At 34.3% G+C, this 24,189-nt stretch overlaps 1 long non-coding RNA gene across 4 annotated transcripts; it reads left to right on the top strand.

Moving 5' to 3' along the window:
• The first annotated feature begins 1,499 nt into the window (after positions 1–1,499).
• LOC143236302 (uncharacterized) lies at positions 1,500–16,193 on the top strand. Of its 4 annotated transcripts, none has more exons than XR_013019531.1 (4): positions 1,500–2,009; positions 9,476–9,525; positions 9,697–9,837; positions 14,783–16,193. It is a non-coding gene; the product is annotated as an uncharacterized LOC143236302 (long non-coding RNA). The 4 variants fall into 4 exon arrangements; XR_013019532.1 differs by having other exon boundaries at positions 9,464–9,525; XR_013019522.1 differs by lacking the exon at positions 9,697–9,837.
• Positions 16,194–24,189: the final 7,996 nt, after the last annotated feature.

Raw genomic sequence — 24,189 nt, 5'->3', positions numbered from 1 at the left:
TTGCCGTGCCTAGATTATTGCTACTGTTTAGTAATCAGAACGTGTGTGATCTTGTTTCTGTAGTCGCGTGTCAACTACTTAAGACGTCAGAGTTGTTCCTAGAGTTGTGTTTACAACTCGAAACGTTAAACTGTTATTTCTGGAAAGGCATGTTCGCTACTAAAGATATCGGGAGATGATTGTGAATTTTCATTCTACTACCTATATAATTACTTTTCCCCTCTCTAAAGCTTTGTACATGTAGGTTAAATAATAAGTACACTGTGAAATTAACTGCAAATATTATTTCAAAATTACAGTGAAGCAACCATGACAAGTGATAATTATACAAACCTAGAAAGAATAGGTAAGATATCAAACTAGAAGTTGGTGCTATAGCATTGAAATGCCAACACTAATAATATGTCTACTCTTTACTATACAAACTAGCTGAGGATACCTGTTAAGCAAGTGAGTATTCTATAAAGAATAATATTAGATATATGTTTCTCTTTCTTCTTTCTTATGTCATTAAATATCTAATTGCAAACCTAGCTTTGTGGAAGGTAAAAACTGACTCATTTAATTGGTTAAGTACTTGTTTCTTTAACTTCAAAGCCAAAAGACTATAATAACGTTGAAATATACTCTGTTTCAGAAGTTTTTACCGTCACTCTTTTTTTTTCACCAAAAATCTTAAAACAAAATAGCTCATATACTATACGAAAGTCGGGATAGCAAACTGTGGGTGATGAACGTTAAAACATATGCATGTGCAGAAAATGGGTTATTTTTATTGTAATTGGTTCAGTTTGGTTTGTTTTGAATTTCGCACAAAGCTACACAAGGGCTATCTACGCCAGCCGTTCCTAATTGAGCAGTGTAAGACTAGAAAGAGTGCAGCTAGTCATCATCATCCACCAACAATTTTAGGCTACTTTTTTACCAACGAATAGTGGGATTGCCCGTGACATTATAACGTTCCCACGGCTGAAAGGGCGAGCATGTTTGGTGTGACAAGGGTTCGAACCTGTGACCCTTATATTACGAGTCGAGTGCATTACCACCGGCCATGTCAAACATTTTATAGTAAGATGTGGAAGGTATCTAAATTGAAGATGATTTCGTAGCAACCGATATGATAACACTTATAATATAGCAACTGATTATTATACAGACTTGAAAATACGTCTGACTAAAACTTCATGCCGTAACAACCTGTGTGATGACACAAACAATTTTACATCTGATTATTACATTAATTTGATAAATGACTATAGAGAAATTGATGACTTAGCAATCAGTATGATAACACTAATAATACAGCAATTCGTTTTTATCTAAAATCGAAATGTGTATAACAATTCCCTATGCCTTAGCAAATGATATCATAACACTAATAATTTGGCACTCATTATTATAAACATTTCTTATTAGAAGTTCATGTCGTAGTAATCGCTTCGATAGTACTGTTAATATGCAAGGCTATTATACAAAATGAAGGATGTCAAACTAGATGTTGGTCCTATAACATTCGAAATATTAACGTTAATAATACGGCTTGTAACAAATTTACCATTGTGAATTTATTTTAGTGTCTACGTTTGTTTTCGTATAGTTTTCTTTTTGTATGTGACGTATATTCTTGACTGTGTATTGCGCAAGTCCCGCCTGTTCTCGAAATTTACAGAGAATTCTAGAAAGTGAAAACTTAATAATACTTGTTTGACGAAAACGCGCGAAAATACTATCGAAAGTTCTAGAAGCTCGCATGATTCCTGTAAAGAAGTGACTATCCAAAGAAAGGAGAGACTATTATTAGACAGCTAGAGTCAGTGTGCCGTAGTTGTAGGAAGCTGTAACTGTCATTAACATCTATTAATCGGAAAACTACAGAACTGGATCAGGTTGTGAGGCTAGCCAAGAAAGACGTCGTTAGAGAGGCCAACAGAACTAGCTATATTAATCAAGGTGTGTGACAATATTAACTCGGAATTGATTTGCTTGTCATGGACCTGGACCGTTTGTAGGTTTGTAAAACTTCTGTATATAAACTATGTGTAATAAGTATTAGTAATAACTGATATACTAAATTATATTGTGTTTTTATGTTTGTGTATTAAAATAGATTTGTGTTTAAAAAAAAGAACTTGTGTGTAACATCATTGTTGTTGGCAAACATAAAAAATTTAATACTTATAATCATTTAAATAACTACTAAGCTCAATTTAAAATTTTCGGTTATATGAAATAGTAATACGTTAACATACATGACATAACAAATCGGAGATTAATTTGAAATAAATAATAATACGTAACAGGCTATTATTTATCATATAACTGTAAAATGTCTAACTAGAAGTTGATGCCGTAGGAATCGAGATGGTGACTCTACAGCACAAGCTTAAAAGATGTGAAGTTAGAAGTTGATTATATAACAAGTGTAATGGTTTTACAGTTATATACTGATTTTAATATTTATGTTTGTTTCAGTTTAATATATATTTAGGAATGCATGTAACTTATACTGCTGAAAGTGTATTGTGAAAGTCCTGCGTAATATCTAAATATGTTACAGCATTTCGAGGGTAAATGTCAACAATTGACTATGTGTTTATGTGAACTCTAGAGATTGCCAGTATTATTGCCAATTGAAGTTTCGAGAATCTCGTTTTAATCAACGAATTGAAAATTTTTGTAACATTCTCCTGATCTATATTTCTCTACCATGTTATCTTTGACCTGTTTGGAAATCTTGGTTTTCATGGTGAGTTGTGGCTTGAACAAATGCCATTTGTTTCGTTTTTGAATTTCGCGTAAAGCTACATGAGGGCTATTTCCGTTAGCCGTTTCAAATTTAAGTGTAAGACGACAGAGAAGACAGCTACTCATTACCATCCACTGCCAACTCTTGGGCTACTCTTTTACAAACAAATAGTGGGATTGACCATCGTATTATAACACTTTCATGGCTAAGGAGAGAGCATGTTTGATGTGACGCGACCCTCAGATTAGGAGTCTAGAGCCCTAACTACCTAGCCTTGCCGGGCAAATATATGCCTTTGCTCTGAAGTCAAGTTAAACACACAGACAGAGACCATTACATTAATTTTTTACCGTTCTAATTTTTTGTTACCTGACTGAACGGTTACAGTATGTTTAAACGTCAATTAAGATTGTCAACGAAGGTTGCAGGCATGTTTGGACGTCAAGTAAAGTTGTAAACCACAGCTACAAGTATATTTGGATTTTAACTGTATGTTTAGACGTCAACGAAAGTTGTAAACTACGGTTGAAAATATGTTTGGATGCCAACTAAGGTTATTTTTGAGGTAAACTAAAGTTTTAATGGCAATCACGGTTATCGGTAAATTTCGATTTTAACTATATATGTTTAGACGTCAATGAAAGTTATATACTGTGGTTACAAGGCGTTTGGGCATCATATAAAGTTGTAGAACACGACTACAGGCATGTTGTGACGTCAACTAAGGTTATCAGGTAGAGCAGCCACAATTACAGAAATATTGTCATGACTATAGGTCTATTTGGACCAGTAAACTGTTCATTATTCCATTCCAGAGATTCCATTATACTTTGAAAAGTATGATGCGGACTTACTGTCTCGATAACGAGAAAGACTGGGAAGAAGTTGTTAATTAATTATTATTTGCCTTTCGTAAAACCATTAATGTTTACAAAATAATATCTAAAAGGAATCCATATTTTTATTTAATTACTGTTTTCTGCTACAATCCATTTTTTTGCAAAACTTTCTTTTTAAAAAACATTATGTTTAAATGTTTATACCAACTGATCAATATCAGCTTTACCATTTTCACCACCAAATTTGCATCAAATACTGAAATTTGTTGACTTCGAGTTTCTGAAGTATCCATAAAATAAAATATGTTCTTTACAAGGACTATAATCATTAATAAAATTTGTTATTTCTTGTGTATAATGTGATTGACATGGTAATTCAATTTCTTCAATCATTGTATTGCCAGTATATAATTCAGCTCTTGAAAAAAATATTTCCGGTAGTGTATTTTCAGCACTAATTCTAGCACCATCCTGCTTTGTAATTTTTAATTTTTGGAAAACATAGCAACTAGAATATATTATTTATATCTTTACTGTTGAAAACATAAATAGTCTCCTCTTTTTCCATCGATAACAACTTTATCTTTGCGATGCTGTTTACATTCAATATTTACTATATCATTTTGACAATAATTAGGTTCACACGTCAGATCCCAGTTTATTTCGGTATATTAGAGTTAAAATCTTTTTAATCCTGATCCATACTGAAATTGAGGTTTTTATCAAGTATATTTATCAGTTTACTATCTTTGCTGGTCTCCACGTTTTTTACTGTTACTTCTAGTTTTGTCTAAAACTTCATTCGAGATAGTGTCTCTCCCTGATATTTTTTTATTTTTCACAAATAATCGGTGTTTATTATAATCACTTAAAAGCAGCCTATAAACAACTCTCTATTTGTTTAAGTCAACTGGATGATCGTTTTGGTCTATAATCTTCATCCTATAACTGTTTTACTATTATATATTTATTTTGATATCGACGCTTGCGTAAGTTACAAATATACTTAGAAATGTAATTTATGTTGTTAAATATGTACTGCGAATTTCCTGCTATTCCCTAAATTTGTAGAAGATTCTCGAGTGTAATAATTAACAAAGTACTGTGTGTGTATGTAAAAATACCAGTATTGTTACCTTAGCTGAAATTTCTAGAAAATATACTGTTAAAGCTTATTAAAGGTAATCAACGCAACGTGGAGTGATAATTTTAATGTTGTTGATTTGCTATGGTTAGTATACTGTAAACTATTAATCAGAAAGCTACAAATATTTGATAACGGACGTTTAAAAATTTCGAATATCATAATCCGTTTAACTTCGGAGAATTAACTTTAGACGTTAGTCTTTCTACGAGTATATTAGATATTTTAGTGGGAGAAAATTTATGTTTGCTCAGTGAAGTAGATACCTAGCTAGTAGTTACGTGAACTGTACCGATATTAACTCGAAATTCATTCGCTTATTGTGAACCGTCGATAAATTGTTAGGTTCCAGTCCAGATAGAAGACTATTTTGTTTGTAAGTTTGTAAAACTATGTGAATAATTTTTTTTTTTGTAAAAGTATTTGTAATTAGACCCTACCCGACACCTGGTTTATTATGGGGTGCAATGTTAAAAAGTTAGAATTAGTGAGTGAATATGGTATAATCTTAATGCTTGATAAAGGTATTTGTGAAGGAACATAACAGTGTTGAAATATATATAGCAAAGTCAATAACAAATACGTTAAAGATTATGATCGTAATATGTTTGTTTGTTTTAGAATTTCGCACAAAGCTACTCGAGGGCTATCTGTACTAGCCGTCCCTAATTTAGCAGTGTAAGACTGGAGGGAAGGCAGCTAGCCATCACCACCCACCGCCAACTCTTGGGCTACCAACGAATAGTGGGATTGACGGTCATTATAACGCCCCAACGGCTGGGAGGGCGAGCATGTTTGGCGCGACTCGGGCGCGAACCCGCGACCCTCAGATTACGCCTTAATGCGCTAGACCATGCCGGGCCCATGATCGTAATAAAGAAACTTTTTAATAAATAAACTTAGTATTCCGAAAAGTGTTTAATTTCGAAGTCTAAATTCAAGGGAGGTCCAAATCGATCTACTCTTTGATCATTGTGTATTGTTTAGTTATACTAGTCTCGGAGAACTACGCTTCTCAGCAATAACTCTGGATACAAGTTAACCAAACAGAGATAACCTTACCTGCATTATAATGAAAACTATCAAACATACTTTTGAGTGTGAACGTGCTTTGTATGCACTTTGAGGAAAATCTGTAAGTGGATGGTGTTCATTTTTCATCTTTGGAAAAGGCTAATCGTTTGCTTCCTTCCATGAACACAACTTTCCAGAACCGGACCGTCACCCTCCTGATTACAGTGATACTTCTGACATAGTGGATTCTACAGGGTGTTCGGAAAGTCACTGTGCACTTATATATTTATTAACAGACAAAACTGCACAGTGACTTTCCGAACACCCTGTACTATCGCTTCTATCACAGTTCTCACTCTTAATTCCATACATATTCTGACTAATGACTATTTACATGCTGCAATCACTGCTACTGATGTCTGTCATGCACGTCTCAACAAAAGTAATTCTGCAACTCGTCCTGATGGGATCACTACTGAGTTTCTTTCGACTTCTCGCTTTGTTTTATACTTTTCTTCTTTCTACCACTTTTTGTATCGAGTTCTGGACGATTTATGTTATTCTTCTTTTCTTGAAACCTGGTAAACCTGCATTTTACCTGACATCAGTCTTACTGTTATTTTCAGTTTCTCTTTCGAGCATATTCTGTAGTCCAGTTTTCAAGTTGGTTTTCGTCCCCATCTCTCTACCATGTATCAACTTCTGAAGTTGTCTGATTCTCTTATCAAACATTTGAACTCTCGTAAACCCTTTTGTACGTTGTTCTTTGATTTCTAGAGTGCGTTTGACTCAGTGTGGTATCGTGGTTTACTCGAAAAGGTGCATCTGTTCCACTTCCTGGTTTACTATATTCATGTTGGTTTTTCTTAGCTCAGTAATCGGGGAGCTGTTGTTTCTATTGCTGCAACATTTCGCTTGTTTATTCACTCTCTCTGCTAGTGTTCTCCAAGGTTTGTTGTTCTCTCCTCTCTTGTACATTCTCTTTGTTGCCAATATGTTTCACCTTCGGTTTCCTGTTCAGTTGTATCAGTATGCTGATGATATTACTTTATCTGCTCACTGTTCAACTATGACCACTATGGATAAGGTTTTACAGTTAGCAGTCAATTTGTTTTTAGTTTAGTGTCTTTGCTTGCGTCTCAAGCTCAATGCACCCAAAACAGTGTTCCTATACACCGTAAATTTCACCAATATCGTGACCCATCCTTATTTGCTGTACGATATTAACTTTTTATAAACTGTCTATTCTCTAAATTTGCAGAATATTACAAATATCCTAAATGATGGTACACCTTTCTTGTCTTGGAAAAAACTAATCATTTGCTTCCTTCCATAAACACTACTTTCTGGAACTGGACTGTCATCCTTCCGATATCGTAGATTCTACCATCGCTTTTCTCACAGCTCTTGTTCCTAATTCTACGCATGCTCTGACTATATGTGGAGATATGTAACAGTGTTGAAATATATAACCATATTGTTCTTTTACGACAATACATCTTGGTGTCATCTTTCACAAATATCTCATATGAAAACCCCCGCTGCCTGCTCTCTCTGAAAAGATCTCTCGTCGTCTAAATATAGTCCATTTTCTCACGGGAACTTTTGGGGGCTTAAACCCACCTATTATACTGTACATATACAGTACGTACAATATGACACACGGTCATGCCATCTGGGTTTCTGCTTCCCCAGCTTTATACTTTCGTCTCCATCTTTTTGAACCCCATGCTTTCCGACTCACTTTTCACGTTAAGCTGCCTAGTTAAACCCAGGAGTTGTAAAATTGATAAGGTTACAACAATAATCGTAAGAGTAAGTTAACACTGATTGGCATTATAACAACTATTCTAGAGGAAAACACAAGAATAATTGGGAAAACCAGAAGAGGCTGGGTTTTAACATCGTTTTAACAGTTTCCACATGACAGCCCGCAACAGTTGAAAGCTTAGGTAACTTGCTGTAAGGACCATTTTCCTGCGTCAGGCTGATTGTGCGTTGAAAATTATTTCACTGAATTTAAGATTATTTCTGTTTCATGAGGCGTGATATAATTAGGACACGGATTTAATACGGAAGTAGATTTTCAACACAACATTATGTTAAGTTTTGATTGTATAATATATTGTGTGTTTTGTGTTTTTCTTATAGCAAAGCCACATCGGGCTATCTGCTCAGCCCACCGATAATATATTGTGAGTGTAATGATTTAGATCATTACAACACGCATTATTCAGTGCTTCGAAATAGTGTTCCTCATCAACATCGAAGCTATTTTTAAAAATACGATTCTAATGTGAAGACGTTAATACATTTAGCAGTAAGTAGGAGTAGATAGTGAGCTGTTTACGATTTTGAAGCTCCAGAAGCATTTGATTTAATGAACAGAACATTAGCGTAATAAACAACAGAGATCTGGGTAGTTAAAAACAACAATTTTCCTTTTTCATCCTCAATGTATTCTTTATATTTTTCTTTTTGTGTTTGTCTTTCGATTTCATCCTTGAAACCTGGCGGAATTCAACTATTTCAGTCCTGACTCCATCGGGCTATCGTAACTTTCTCCAGTCTTCTCTCATAACCTATTCCTCTTGAGTATACTTTTTTTTTTATCGTTTTGCGTTTGAACACGGAATATAAATAACTCCTAAAATATCGAATAATGATTAATATAAAACACTGAATGTCTTCCTAACATGTTACGTTCTTCTCCTAGGTATACAGAACATTTGGTACTACGATCGGTCTACAATCAGTTCTCAAAATGACGTGGATTCTATTAGAGTTGTTTTTAGAAAACTTTACTATTTGTCATATTATTGCAGATGAGTTGTTGTTTCGTCATATCCACAACTTCTGTAACATTGTAGAATGACTAATATACAAAACTATATTAATTACAAGTAAAGTATAATGTTTTATGTAAAGTAATATTACAGTTATGGCATGATGTTTTTACTAGAGTAATACTGTAGTTTAATCAAAAGTTATCTTGGAAGACTAGCATTTGTTTTCTTTTGTTTCTAGTTATATAACTACCCATTTGTATAACGTACATACATCTTTCCTTTCAAGTTTGGTCCTACTTTGCCTACGTTACATGTCTAGTCTTGCGAGCTAAATTCTTAAGAACGAGGCTCTTTCTTTTGACGTAAAACGTAGTGAAAAATAAACTTCTCTGAAAACCCACATAGTTATTTGACTGCTTTTGAGATTTTATTTCTAAGTTTCTTCGAGTAAGATTGGTAGAAATTTAAAAGAAATCAAAAACAATTCCTGTACTCATAGATGAGAGGTATATTCTTCATTTATAACCTTGACCTATGACGTGGTATGTAATTAAAAAAAACAATGACGAAAGCCGTAACCACTAAGCCTTGACCCATTTCTAGGATAATACCTATTAACATGAAAAATTTTGTTCAAATTAACTGATAACATAAGGACTTCTTAACAAGTTGGAATTAGCCCCTTAAAAACACGAAATGCTCTCATTTAAATTAATCAAGAAACAGTAACCACTTCTTTAGGACCAATAAAAAAAACCTGGTATTATCTCTCTCTCTCTGTTAAAGTACAATAACGAATCTGAGGAAACTGTTAGGCATCGTCATAGATACTTAACCGTTTCATTTCTGAGTTCTTGCACATAACAACTGTATACGTAGTGTTCTTTGATGATGTAAGATCAACAAAGAAACGTTGTATCTAATCGCTTAGGTATTTTTCCAGAACGGCGTCTTCGTGGTGGATGGCAGTAAATCGACGACTAACTGGTCCCAGTAAGTCACTACGTCTGAACCTTTACATTCTATTAATTTAACTTTATTCCCATCTATAATTAACATGGACAATCTAACAGAGCAAGAAAAACAGTTGTTATAATAAAGAAAATAAATTTTAGTGTTATTTATACTTTTCTTTATAATAAACTATCTATCTATAATTTACAGAAAATAAGAGAACTGAATCTTTTATCGACGTTCTTTTGACGGCTGGATAAGCTTGAAGCACCTATAAGTGTTTGCCGACGACAGTATCTAATGTTCTCGTAGGAATTCTAACGTTCGAAGTTAATTTACTGAAGTTAGACGGTTCGTAATGTTCCTGATCTAGTTCTGTAGTTTTCCAATTAATAGGCATTAATTACAATTATAGCTTCCAAGGCCTATAGTACACTGACTGTAACTGACCAATAATATTCTCCTCCTGTCTCTCGCTCAGGGTTGCCAGATGTCTTTTGCTGCACAAGAATAAATTTGTATAGTCTTTGGACCAAATTAAGTAGCTTCAGTAGCAAAATAATCAAATAACTTAAAATCCATCATCAGACTAAGCTTGCAGGAAAAATGGATTAATATACATATATATTTTTTTATCTATTGTTCATGTATATTTATGCCATATTATATCATTCGTATGAAAGGGATTGTTATCTTTTGCAAATTTTCCTTTTGTTTCAGGCTATATGATTTATAAATAACCTGTATGATATATGCATATTACTGTATGGAAATAAAGCAAACAAACAAACACACAAAATAACATGAGCTTTACCGACAGTTTTCGAAAATGTTGTCTTTGTTGGCATGGTGACTGGTGAGGTTCTGCCATAGAGTTAAAAACTGAAAGCTTTAAAGGGTCTGATTTACGTCCTTGATACTGCATTGTTGTCTACAGGAGCACTAAGGTACTAGACACGATACCGTCACTGCAAACAACCTTTCAATAAAATCGAATACAAGAACACATGACAATTTATTTCTTACTTTTTAATATTTAAAAAACTCTGGAGGAATAACTTTTACATACTCAAACTGTAAGGAAAGAAACTTGATAAGGACTTTTTAACAGTTTGTTACTTTGGTGATTCGTTTTTCATCCTCTTTTTTATTTTCTTGTGAACGTCTCTCACTGGACATCCTAGCTCCATGCTGGTTAGTCAAAGAGCGCACGAAGATCGTCATCTGCATAATTTTTACTATTGTACGTTTTTGTGTTAAATAGTTCCAACATACTATCTGTTGCTCTAAATTCATTGCAACAGTTACTACTCATCATAAGGTGTGTTTTGATTCTCAAAATGGCTTCTGACATGCGCAGTTTCATAAGATTGCGAACCTTGTTTTTCACAGAGGTGACATGGGAAAATATGCGTTCGACAACTGCTTTACTCACTGGGGTGGTCAAACAGGTTCCTAGATGTTCATTAACACGTGTGTTGCAAGCATCTCGATACCTCATAATTCCTCCCCAAAACTCAACGGAATATTTTCGAATTACGCCGTCGTAGAACACACTAGTTTCTTCATTCCAAGGGTAACAAAATTTTGCAGCATCGGCTGTCACACGCATCTGTTGCTTTTTTTTGCGTAGAAGATTCTGAAATGGAAGTTCCCTGAAAGATAGTCGGTCTGTTTGAGAAAAAATAATGCTAGGAGCCAATTCTTTCAGTTCAACGAATAACTGCCGGTTTGTGGTCAGTGTATTTTCAACTTGAAACACCAGTTCGATAATCATTTCACGGGATTTCTCCTTTACAAATCGAATCTGGCCTTTGGAATTCTTTTTACATCTTTCGTACTCGGAATCAAATTTTGCACCAAACTGAACTTTTGACATAGGCAGCTGTATTCCGTTCACATCATATACCCTACTTTGAAGAAATTTGTAGAGAACGTCAAGGTCATTTATTAGTTTTCAGGATTAGCAGAAACCAGTGGTACCGCAAAAAAAAAAAAAATAGATAGTTTACGTCATTTGCTAGCATGTCCGCAATCAAACGTACTTCGTAATGCACGTGCTGTGTTCCATACAGGCTTGTGGATGTAAGGTACGTCTTCAATTTTTCCCAGTTTAACAAAACGTGTGACATAACCTTGCTTTGCACTAGCTATCTTGTGTTTGACATTTTTTGAAAAGGTAATGACACACAAACCCTTTCATCGCCTGCATTCATAATTTCGAATAAATCTTTAACTCGGAAATCTAAGGGCGCTTTCCTTGAACCATGCAGGAATTTCACTCAAAACAAAACCTAAATTTGAAGACAGTTTTTCAAACCCCTTATGAATGTAAAGCGAAGAACTGTGGCAGGTGCATGATATCTTAACGCAATTTGGTGACGCATCTCGAAGTCTCGACCACAATGAATTATTTTCCTCTACTATGTTGCTAGACTCAACTCTCTTTTCTCAAGCTGAGATAACAGTGCTTCATAAAAAAAACTTCCCATTGTTTCGACGACAGGAACAAGTTCCAAAAATGATGTTTTTACCGTCCCATAATATTCGTCATAATATCTTGTACAAACGCACGTTTCTATCACTAGAAATTCCAGTATTTCTTGTTTTTTATTTTGTTCATTACTTCGTTTTCTAAACAAGGACAATCACGAATTGAATGAGCATTGGGCACTTAGTTTGGTGCAATCGAAGGTTTTCGAGGCAACTTCCCTTGTTTCTTGTTGACATCACCAATGTGGTAAATACCACTAACAGAGCAGTGAGAACACACCACAACCGCGAGTTCTATTTCACATCTTTTTAGTTCCTTAGAAGCTTTTGATGTTGTCTTTGGAAAATTTATAGTACTGTTCTTTTGTCTCACTGTGCGTCTTTTAGATGGCCTATCTGGGACGCAGATTTTTCTTACTTACTTTAAAATATACCTGCTCATTGCCATCAGTACTCTTACTCAGCCAAGGGTAGTCTCTCCCACTCGGGATTATACTTTCTTGCAGTCTTGTAATCTTTCGGCATTTTCAAATTTTTGTTAGTATATTTAGCGTACCCGCGACAAACAAACAAACACAAACATTTAGCGTAATAATGCGAGCGAGAGAAGGCCTATACGTTGCCAAGTTACACATCAAACTAACTTTACACAGCGCTTGTTGATGGGTTTGGTCACACACAAGCAACGTTGCTTTGGGAACGGTATATTACGCATGCGCGTCCTTCATATCGAGTTTGGGGAATTGGGTGGACTTAGTGAATACTTATGGCATCAGATATTCAACTTCGAACCAAAAAAAATAGCTCGATCTGTTAACCTCCAAACCTCACCCTACTGCCAAAAGAGCTCACTTCTCAATAGTTTTCGAACAAGAAGTTGTGAATTTTAGGGAGTTGGCCGAAATGTTTTTCTCTTCACAAATTAGTGGAAATGTTTGTGTTTAGGCTGGTATCGCATTTATCTACCTCAAAGCAGCAAGTAACATTCGTTGAGCCTTTTTCAACCATATCTATTGAAATAACTCGCGACAAATGTGAACAAAACAGCTTTATTGAACTGAATAACTAGATCTTGTATTTCCCAACGTCTGTGGTCACTATCGTGTTCCTATTGGTTTTTGGAATGAAGTATGAATTTTATTCCTTTGTAGCCTGTAAACTAGTAAGAATTCGATCACGCTTGCGAGCAAACCATATTACAAATATTGCAAGAAGGTCAAATCTCTATTTAGAATTTAAAAACAAAATACCGAAAAGTTTTGTTTGAAAATTAACTCACCAAATACGTCTCCTTGATTCACAAACTAAGTGTTAAAAGAAGTTACCAGAATTCTATTTGGTAGTGTTTCGATTAATAAGCACAGTTTATGATGTGTCAGCTTTTGTTTGTTTGTTTGGAATTTCGCACAAAGCTACTCGAGGGCTATCTGTGCTAGCCGTCCCTAATTTAAGTAAGACACAGTTTATGATGTGTCAGCTAATCACTATGTTTAATCCATTAAAACTTTTAATGTGTTTCACAAAATTTCCCACTTCTTACTTTAAGAAACATATGTTAAAATAAAGTAGTTTTAAAACCATTATTAGGTAAATGATTTTTAACACCGCCTATGTCTGCAAAATGTGTAAGCCTATGCTGGTCAGAAGAAAATTATCCGTTGCGGAAATAGTTTTTTCTCGGTTTCCTTTTTCAAGTAATAAAACTGGTAAAAAAAAACGATTTGGCCTCTTTTCAGCTTCAGTGGACCACTGACCGCTTTAAATCAATGGATTGAAATTGCTAACGACTGCTTCAACGATTGTCGAAACAATTGCTATTCTAGTTGTAACTGAAACCTTTAGCTTACAAATGTAAAAGGCCTAGATATTCAAATATTTAGCATACTCTTATTGTAGTGGTGAATACGATGAATTATCGATTTCTGCAAAATTGAGTCAAATATGTGGAAGAAAGTTACCTATAATGCAATAGACGGTAGAATAAAATGACCATAGCTAAATTACAATGAGAATATTGTGAATATCAATGATGAAGTTGTACATAATGAAAATATGGACTTTTGTGATGAAGAAGATGATTATCATAAGGAAAATGAATACGTCGTAAAAAGATGCAGAAACTTATAATATTGGGTATATTTTCAGAATAAATGTTTATCTAACGAGTGTGTGGGTTTTTTATAATAAAGTCTACTTGGGTTTCTTGCTGTGTCCACTGAGGAGAATCGTATCCCTGACATCAGCGTTGTAAATTCAATGATATACCATTCTCCCACAGGGGCATGTTATGAAAAATCATGTGAAAGTTATTCCTATAATTCGGTTCATAAAGCGAGTTGCATAATTATCTTTAAATATTCTTTTCTAAAGAAAATATGCTCATTTATCGTACTCAATAATTCAGACTAATTATTACTTAATATATGAATGAAAATTTGTAAAAGATGGCGTAAAATCTAAAGAAATCATATTTAATAAGAAGTTAAAAAAGTGTGATTGAAATACAATAAAAATAAAACTTCGCTGCATCCCATCCAGAGAATGGTATTATTAGTTACACTGTGTGCGTCAATACAAAATTATGAAGATTATCGTATGTGTAATTAAACTGTTTACAATTGCAATACTATTTATAATTATTTAACATTCCTAATATATTCATATTCATTATAAACTTCCGCAGTTGAGATCGAAGATAGTCTTTTGGTAAACAAAAGTTTACACAATTTACTCCTACGACAGATGTTAAAATTTAAAACAGCATCCCAAACCGATATGAAATAAATAATTTTTTTTTCCGTAGAGGGCAACATAGTGAATGGACACATCTTATTTGACGGAAAACAGGTAGAAACAGACGATCCCTGTGAAAGTAACATGGGTAACGAGCTTGTTTGTGCTATCCAGACGTGTAAGCCTCCAGGTAACGACTGCGCAAGGCCTATGATCCAAAATGGCCTACTGGAGTTGTTGTAACCTATGAGCTGAATAGTTTTGGGAACGGAGAAGACTATTCAAATGATCATAATGAAACGTCCAGTCATTGTAAAACCCACCACTAGTACTAGGCACGTGGTAACACCTGGTGAAATACCCGGAGAAGGTCAGTTAAAGTTCGAAATCTATATATTTTCCAGTAGGTTCACGAAATAATAAGAATGTACTGTGAATTAAAATGGTCTATTTTTTAGTATCTGTCGCTATAGCAACAGAATATTTAAAAATGGTGAAAGCGTGCCGTCTGCTGATCCCTGCATGATCCAGTATCTGCAGACATAGTGTGGTTAAATGTTGTAAAGTGCACTATGGCCAACTATAAAGTTACTTCACATACTGCACTGCTTTATTTAGAATTGGGCGATTTTGCCCAGTAAGTAGTTTTTATTCAGTTACCTAGTTAATAACTGAAGACTTGTACCATACAGATGAAGAAATTAAATACCCAATCAGCATCTAGAGATGTATTTGCTACAAAGGCAATCAGTATTTTTTATTCAGTTACTTGGTCAATATCTGGAGATATATTCCCTACGTACGCAGTAAGCATGTTTTACTTGGACAGTCAGTCAACACATGGAGACGTATTCCTCACATAAGCAGTAAGAAAGATTTATTTAGTTACTCAGTCGACACTTGGGTATCTATTCCCTACAGAAGCGGTAAGTAGTCACAGAAGAAATAAACTTAATATAAACTACAGCAAGCTGGTTCATTCTTACGCTGACGTACATGTTCTGATCACTTGTATACTGTATAGATCACCATATTCCTCAAAACTACCGATTATCTACACAAATATAACCCCTTACCTGTGCAAGTTTTTCAGTTTTAACTTAAAATGGATACAGAACACAAAGTAATCCCGTTAAGTTTAATTGTTATTCCAAGAAAAAAATTATTTTCCTTATCATACAAGGGTCAAAACAATCTTCATCTAAACACTAACAGGCATCTGACAGTTATATTATTGGCGCGAAGTTCTTCTCAGAGAGTTTTATTTTATTTTCCATTTTATATCTTAAATTCTTGCGAAACTGAAGAGACAACAACTATATGAACTGGAGTTAATGAAGCGACAAACTTAGAAGAAATAGCACCACCACGTCTCGAAATTGAAAATACCTCAAATCCAGTAACTGAAGAGGCTACAATAAAACCAGTTTACGATAAAAATGAAACAATAAAATCCACTACTGAAATTAAAGAAACGTCAATGTCAATAATTAATGAGACTACAATACAGGTTTTTGCTAAGGAAAAGGAAACAATAAAGACCACTGCTAAAATGAAAAAAATCTCAAGGCTCGTGCTTAAAAAAAAAGCCAATAACACAAATTGTTACTGGTAGAAAGGAAACAACACACACACCTATTAAAATTCAAGGCAACTCAACACCAGTTTTTGAAACGACTAATGCACAGTCTATTACTGTTGGAAAGAAAACAATAAAACAAATGCTAAAATTAAAGGAACCTCAACACCAGTAGTTGTTAAGAGAAGGTTCAATTAAACGGAAAACGATTCACACGCAGATAGCTCTACACTATAACACACGAGAAAGTGGTAACAGAAGAAGAGTTGACATACAAAAAATGAGCACTGCTGAGATCTACAGAGTAGCTTCTACTGTGATTATAAAACCAGTAACAACAGAAATATTAACAGCTAATTAGGTTTATATTGTAATACAGCAGGAAATGACAACACCAGAACAAATATTGAATGAAACAAATAGGTTTCGTTCTCTCTGCAAAATCTTTAACGACAGAAGTACAAACGACTATTGACGTTTACATTGTAATCCAGGGGATATTAACATCATCTTAAGAGATATACTATTAAAAAGAAGAGTTGACATCCAAAAACCATTTTGTTGTAACTGAAAAATTAGTACTGAAGGAAATAACAACAGTTAAAGAAGTATACAATAAAACAGGAGATGGAAAGAGACCCAAAGGAGGTTTTATTGTAAATTGGTCTGAGCACCCAAAGTATAAAAATTACTGACTTATATTCTGTAATACAAGGGGAAGTTGTAACTACGAGAGAAATATACAATGAGGTAGAACAAAAGTTGACATCTGAAGAAGGTTTCATTGTAACAGGACATCAGCAACAAGGAAAGTATCAACCACTATTAATGTCTATAATGTTACACAGAAGGAAAACCAAAACGATTAAATGATATAGAATACGAGTCAACTCACAAAGATTGTTTAGCTGACTGAAGCATCTGTAACAGCGCCAAAAAAAACTATTGATCTCTACACTACAAATAAGGATGGAGTGACAATACCTAGAGAAAAATTCAATAAAACAAAAGTGTTGAGACACAAAGAAAGTTTCACTGAAACTGAGATGATAACAACATCGAACAAACTAACAACTATTGAAGTCTACACTTTGCCTAGAGAAAACTTCAATGAAATAGACGAAGAATTCATACCTACTGCTGTGTTTTATTCTGTGCTAGAAGAGGAAGAAACAACACCAAGACTAAGTTACAATGAAACAACAGAAGAGTTGACACACAGTGAAGGTTTCACTGTAAATCAAAAATTGATAACATAAAAAAACAAGAACCACTGACGTCTACAACCTCAGATTAGGAGAAATGACAATCACCTGAAGAAGTATACAATAAAACAGGAGATGAGATGAGATCCAGAGAATGTTTCGCTGTAACAGAGAAACTTACCTCAACACCGAAAGTGCCAGAAAGTACTAAAGTGTGTTCTGTAACACAAGAAGTGGGAATTCCAAGAGAAAAATACAATGAAATAGAACAAAAGTTCACATTCAAAGAAGGTTTCACTGCAACTGAGATGCCAGTTACAACAAAAGTACTAACCATTACTGGCGTCTATAGTCCAATATAAAATACATCTGACTAAAGAAACATACAATAAAGTAGAGATAGAGTTGTAACTGACATCAAGACGAAGGTTAAATGATGCAGAAGACGCGTTAACTCACAAAGAAGGTTTCACTGTAACTGAAACATCTGTAACAGCACCAAAAGAACTAACGACTACTGAGCTCTACGCTACAAAAGAGAAGAAAGTGACAACATATAGATAAATATTCAATAAAACAGAAGAGCTGAGACATAAAAAAGGTTTCGCTGTGACTGAGAAATCAGTAACAACAGAAGTATCAAAATCTAATTTCGTGTAGACTGTAATACAGCAGGAAGTAATCACACCAAGATGAAGACTCCATGAAACAGACGACGAACTTATTCACAAAGAAAATTTCATTCTAACTGAAAAGACAATAACAAAACCAAAGTAACAATTACTGCAAACGGAAAAAAGTGACAAAGCCCAGAGAAAAATGAAACAACATAGAAGAAAACTTGATATCCAAAAACAACAACAACTAACCACTAATGAGGTCTACACTGGAGAATAAAGAGGCAACATCAAAATAAAGTTACAACCAAATAACAGAAAAGTTAGCACGAAGAAAGTATCATTGTGACAAAGAAATAAATAACAGTGGAATTACCAATAAATAGTGACATCTCTACTGTCATACATGAAGAACTGATAACACCAAAACGAAGATTTAGTTAATCAGAACAAGAACTGGCAAGAACAAGAAAATAAAAACATTGGAAATACCAATAACTTCTGACATCTACACTGTAGTTGAGGAAGAGCTAACGTCACAAAATGGAAGAGTTAACATCCAAAACATATTTCACTGTAGTTGAAAATTTGGTAACATCAAAAGAACCAAGAACCATTGACAAAACCTAAAGAAGTATACAATGAAACAGTAAATGAGATGAGACCCAAAAGAGGTTTCACTGTAACAGAGAAACTGGCATCAACACCCAAAACAACAAGTACTGGCGTGTACGCTATAACACAAGAAAAAGTGACATTATCAAGAGAAAGATATAATGAAACAGAAAAAAAGCTTACACCCAAGAAAGGTTTCACTGCAACTGAGATGTCAGTAACAACGAAAGTACTAACAATTACAGACGTCTATAATGTAATGCAAAAAAAAAGTACTTGCCCCAAGACAAGGATTCAGTGAAACAATAGACGAATTCACCCATAAAGAAGATTTCACTGTTATTTAAAAGACGGTAACAATGTATATAAGAATAAATACATCTATGCTGTAATGCAGGAAGAACTGACATCTCGAGAGAGATAAAATGAATCAAGAAATCTGACACCTAAAAAGACGATATCCTAACTGACAAATAAATAACATTACAAGAACAATTAACCAGTGAAGTCTAAACTGTGGTACAGCAGTACATGACAACAGCAGCATCAATGAAACAGTAGAAATGACACCTAAGGAAGGTTTCTCTGTACTTGAAAAACAGGTGAAAACTCCGAAGGAACCAACAGCTATTTACGTATATACTAAATCACAGAGGAACATGACAACATCTAAAGAAACATACAATAAAGCAGAGGAAGAGTTGTCTACCAAAGAAATTTTCGCTGTAACTGAGAAGTCAGTAACATCTAAAATATTAACACCTTTTTTGATCTACTCTGTAACACAGCAGGATGTGACAACTTATAGAAAGAGATACAATGAAAGAGAAAAAAAAATTGACACTTCTGAAAAGTTTCAATGTAATTGAGCAATCGGTAATAATACCTGAAGTGGCAAAACCTTTTACGCGTACACTACAATATAGAATGAAGGAACAACAACACGTGATGAAAGGTCCAAAAAACAGAAGATAAGGTGGAAACCAAAGAAAGTTTTACTATAACTCAGAAATCTGTAACAACACCGTAATCACCAACACCTGCTGATGTCTACACCGTTGTACAGAACGAAGTGATAATATCTAGAGAAATATATAATGAAACAAATAATGGATTGACATCCAAAGGATATTTCACTGTAACTGAGAAACCAGGAATTATATTGAAAATGTATAAATTAAGTAAATGAAAGTACTATTACTGCTGACAACTACCTTGTAACATAAAAACAAGAAGAAGTACCGAGAGAGAAATACAAACTGACAACAAAGGATGGTTTTGCTATTCCTGAAGAACCAGCAATTCAACTTCCATATACTTCACAAATGACGCATTCCTCATTATTCCTCACGAGTTTACCATTTTTCGGAATTTTTGGAAGTGAAGAGTGAACGTTCTATTTCACACAGTCTTCCACTCTATCAGCAGATATTTTATAAGAGGTTACAAAAAATGTCACTCAAGCCAATGAGGATTCACATCAATGGAAGGAATGGCAAACTTATACATCTGTGAAAGAAGATGTTGGCATACCAAGTACCATTGGCAAATATCTTATATTAGAAAAATTGAATTCAAATCAACATTCTTTAGTGAAAAGAGAGATTATGACAGCAACACTTCCAACATTTAAAACTTCGAAATTTCCAGTGTTCACAAGAAATATTTATAATGAAAGAAAACTACCAAAGAAATAAATGCTTTTGAAACGGGATTTGTAGAAAAACCGGAAGAAACAATAACATTCGTTACATCAACTGTACCAATTGCTACTCTTCTCATCAGTTTAAGGCCCGGCATGGCCAGGTGGTTAAAGGCATTTGAGTCGTAATCCGAGGGTCACGGGTTCGAATCTTCGTCACACCAAACATGCTAGCCTTTTCAGCCGTGGGGGCGTTATAAAGTGATGGTCGATCCCACTATTCGTTGGTAAAAGAGTAGCCTAAGAGTTGGCGGTGGGTGGTGATGACTAGCTGCCTTCCCTCTAGTCTTACACTGCTAAATTAGAGACGACTATCAGAGATAGCCCTGGAGTAGCTTTGTGCGAAATTAAAAAACAAAAACTTTCTAACGCTATGATATATAAGACAAACAAAATGCAAAATAAAACACTTCGTAAATATGTTTACATGTGCACCATTAAACATTAACGAGAGTAAAATAATGAAAAACAACAACAAAATATAATTTCATGATGTAGTTGCTATGAAAACTAAACATAACTTAAAATATGTGAATAAACAGAAATTAAAAGGCAGAAACATACTTGTTTACAAAAGCTTCTAAAAAAGAGCCACTTACTTAAAGAAGACCCACATCAGATCATTGAATTCGACTTGCAATAGGCTATGGTGGTCAAGTGGAGGTCATGTTAGCTCACTTCAGAGATTATGCGCCTTTTTCTTTAGCTGTGGAGGAGGCTTCTGACAAATGACCTTCTCCCTGGTTGTAAAGTATTTAGCCTCCATCCATATAACTGCTTGTTTTGGTACTAGTGTTTTAAAGCCAAAGTATCAATCATTAGTAAAGAGGGCAGCTCTAATCTCTCTAATCACAGGTTCTGGGCTTTGGTCGACTTCACAAGTGTCAACATTTCTATTGATGTCAGTGCTTAAAGGGCTGATGTAGTCACCTTCATTGCTATTAAGAAAATGATGGTAACCAATGCCTCCTGTACAGTTAATAGACCTTTCCTGATGCATGGGAAATCTCCTCAAAGAATTTATCTCCGATAATATTTTCTTTTATCTGGGTATATGGTTGTACAATCATAGGTTCAAGCATACTTGCTGTCAGTGGTATTTGTTTTCACAAACAAACCTCTGATAGAACGCTTGCAGATCTTACTACATGCTTCACAAAGTCTTGCTAGTTCTGTTTTCACAAATGTTGTGGTGGTTTCAGACATTGTCATCGCCAACTATGCACATTATACGCACGCACCTAGTCAAAAAGTAAAATCAACTAACAAAAGTAAATATACCTCACGATTTAAAAAATCACGAAACCATATACTGCTGCAGACCATATATTTCCGACATCAACAGAAAAATAACCAACATTTGACAAAAACTAGCAACAAAATACGACGTTCCAGTTAATACCAAATTTATTCAAAAACTAGGCACAAATATAAGGTCTATACTATGCAAAAACTACACTGACAATCTCAACACCAACATTATTTAAAAACTACAATGTGATAACTGCCACGACTTCTATATTGGAGAAACAAGTAGAAAAATGGAAACCAGATTCAAAGAACACAAAAAGTCACCTTCACACGTTTTCGAACACTGCAAATCAAATAAACACAACGTAACTATAGAAAACACCCAAATATCAAACAAAGAGACAAACATAAACGAAAAATTAAAGAAGCCTAACTTATACAACAACTCAAGCCCAAAATAAACCAATACAAAGGAACACCTTTATACCTATATTAATAAATATAATCCAAAATCTGAGCACGCCCTTTACATTCCTACACCCAATTACACAACCGCTTTCAAACATGTGGTCAGCTACCGATCAGTAACCCTTTTCTACTTTGTGAACCTGATGATGACCGAAGAAGGTCGAAACGTTGTTCGCTCCTCTACATAGTGCTTTCTTTACTCATACCAGTCTTTTTAAATAATTTAGTGGTTAGACTGGTTTCAAATCAGTTGCTCTGCTATTGAGAGCTTCGGTGATTCTGTAAGACCCTCATTGATGGGTTTTGTTTACTATCTAGCATCTGATACATCATCTAAAAATGCATTTTCATCCATGAGTCTTAGGTGCTGCACAATATGTGAGAATGTTCGTTAAGGAGCCAAACAGGAGGCCTTTACTTTTTTCTTCTATTTTAATACAACAATATTAACATTTGAAAGAAATAAAAGCAGAATGAAGAACCGCCACTGATTAGGAAAAACAAGATAGCCAGAAGTGACAATTTAAATAGAAAAGTCAATACTGAAATTTCAGGTCAATCGAATTCTGATTGGTCAAAAACTTAGTCAAATATATAGGTTAAGGTTGCAATGGCTCAGTTACAATAATTCTGTCTTTGAATTCCCTTTAGTAACAAAGTGCTAAAACTATTGTTGTGGCCAAGTGGTTTGATATTTCTATAAGCTCACATAAATATAATCTGTAAAACATTTATCACTACCTGTGGACTTCATGATCCTTCAGACTTTATTTGGGTGTTGTGTTTGGCCTAAGTATGGCTATAATGACCATTAAAACAGTTCAAAGCTATCATCGAATCAAATTCATTTCAATACTAAACTCTGGTTCCTCCAGGTTAGCCTCTGCACAGACACAAGCCCCCTATTCCTAACTTTATGGAAATTCAGTAACATTCACATATTTCCTTTCAAATACAAGCACAGCTGTAGATTAGTGATGTCGAGAAAACCAACTTTTAGAGAAAAATATATATGTTAAAACGGCTCGTATGAGTTGAGAAATTTTTTTTACGTAGAGGAGCGAACAACGTTTCGACCTTCTTCGACTTTATTTTCATGTATCTCAGCTGCACATTGTATTGCAATAATACGAAAGATATATCCAGAAAATACAGTGCTTCACAAAATAATTCAATCTGCATTATAGAAGATAATCAAATATAATTCCGAGTGCACCATAATTGAAGTATTAATTTCTACCTCTACATAAATAACGGGTTAAGCTGTATTTCCTTGCAAATTTATCAAATTATTTCTTCCATGAAAATCCAGTGCCTGTTAAATATTTCAGTCCAAACACTGAATATTACCAGTATTAATGATAATATCAGATACGCTCTATTTTGAAACGATTCTTTACAGACCAGTAATTAAGGTTAAATGAATGACTCAAAGTCATATCATCCATATCAAATACTTTGTTGTAATTCATATTTACAGTTGTATTCTCAATAATTGGCTCATTTATGTTATATAATACTCACGAACTATTTTGTGTAAATTTCAAACATTGCAACAACCACACACATATATTGATTCATACATAAAACAACATCTCACACGTACATTTATTTGTATACCTAAAATTTCCTTTACTCGTACTTTAATAGCATTACTGTGCAAATTAACATAGGCATATTCTCTAGCCATGTTTTTACATCTATCTTATTGTAATGTAGACCACCTATGACCGGCTAAGTTCAAAATAAATAGTTACTGCAGAATTTCGCTGAACTAAAACTTTTGAACTAAAATTATTCTTCCCAGGATTAACCATCATGCTGTTGCTATAGCATATATCAAAACCCACTAAGACTAACCTTGACTAATTACAATGATCCAAGATGCCACCAACATTAGCAACATTAAGACACTGTATCACTGTCCACAAGGTAATTTATTTTCTTCATTTGACATCATAGAAAGCTAAATACAAGCATATCAAATTAACTTACGCTCTTAATAATCCAATTTAATATTTGTGCTGAAAAACAAAACAA

This window comes from Tachypleus tridentatus, chromosome 2, assembly GCF_004210375.1.
Source record: "Tachypleus tridentatus isolate NWPU-2018 chromosome 2, ASM421037v1, whole genome shotgun sequence".
Lineage (NCBI taxonomy): Eukaryota > Metazoa > Arthropoda > Merostomata > Xiphosura > Limulidae > Tachypleus > Tachypleus tridentatus.
Note: the sequence above shows the minus strand (reverse complement) of the source record. Positions and strands in the feature narration are given on the sequence as shown.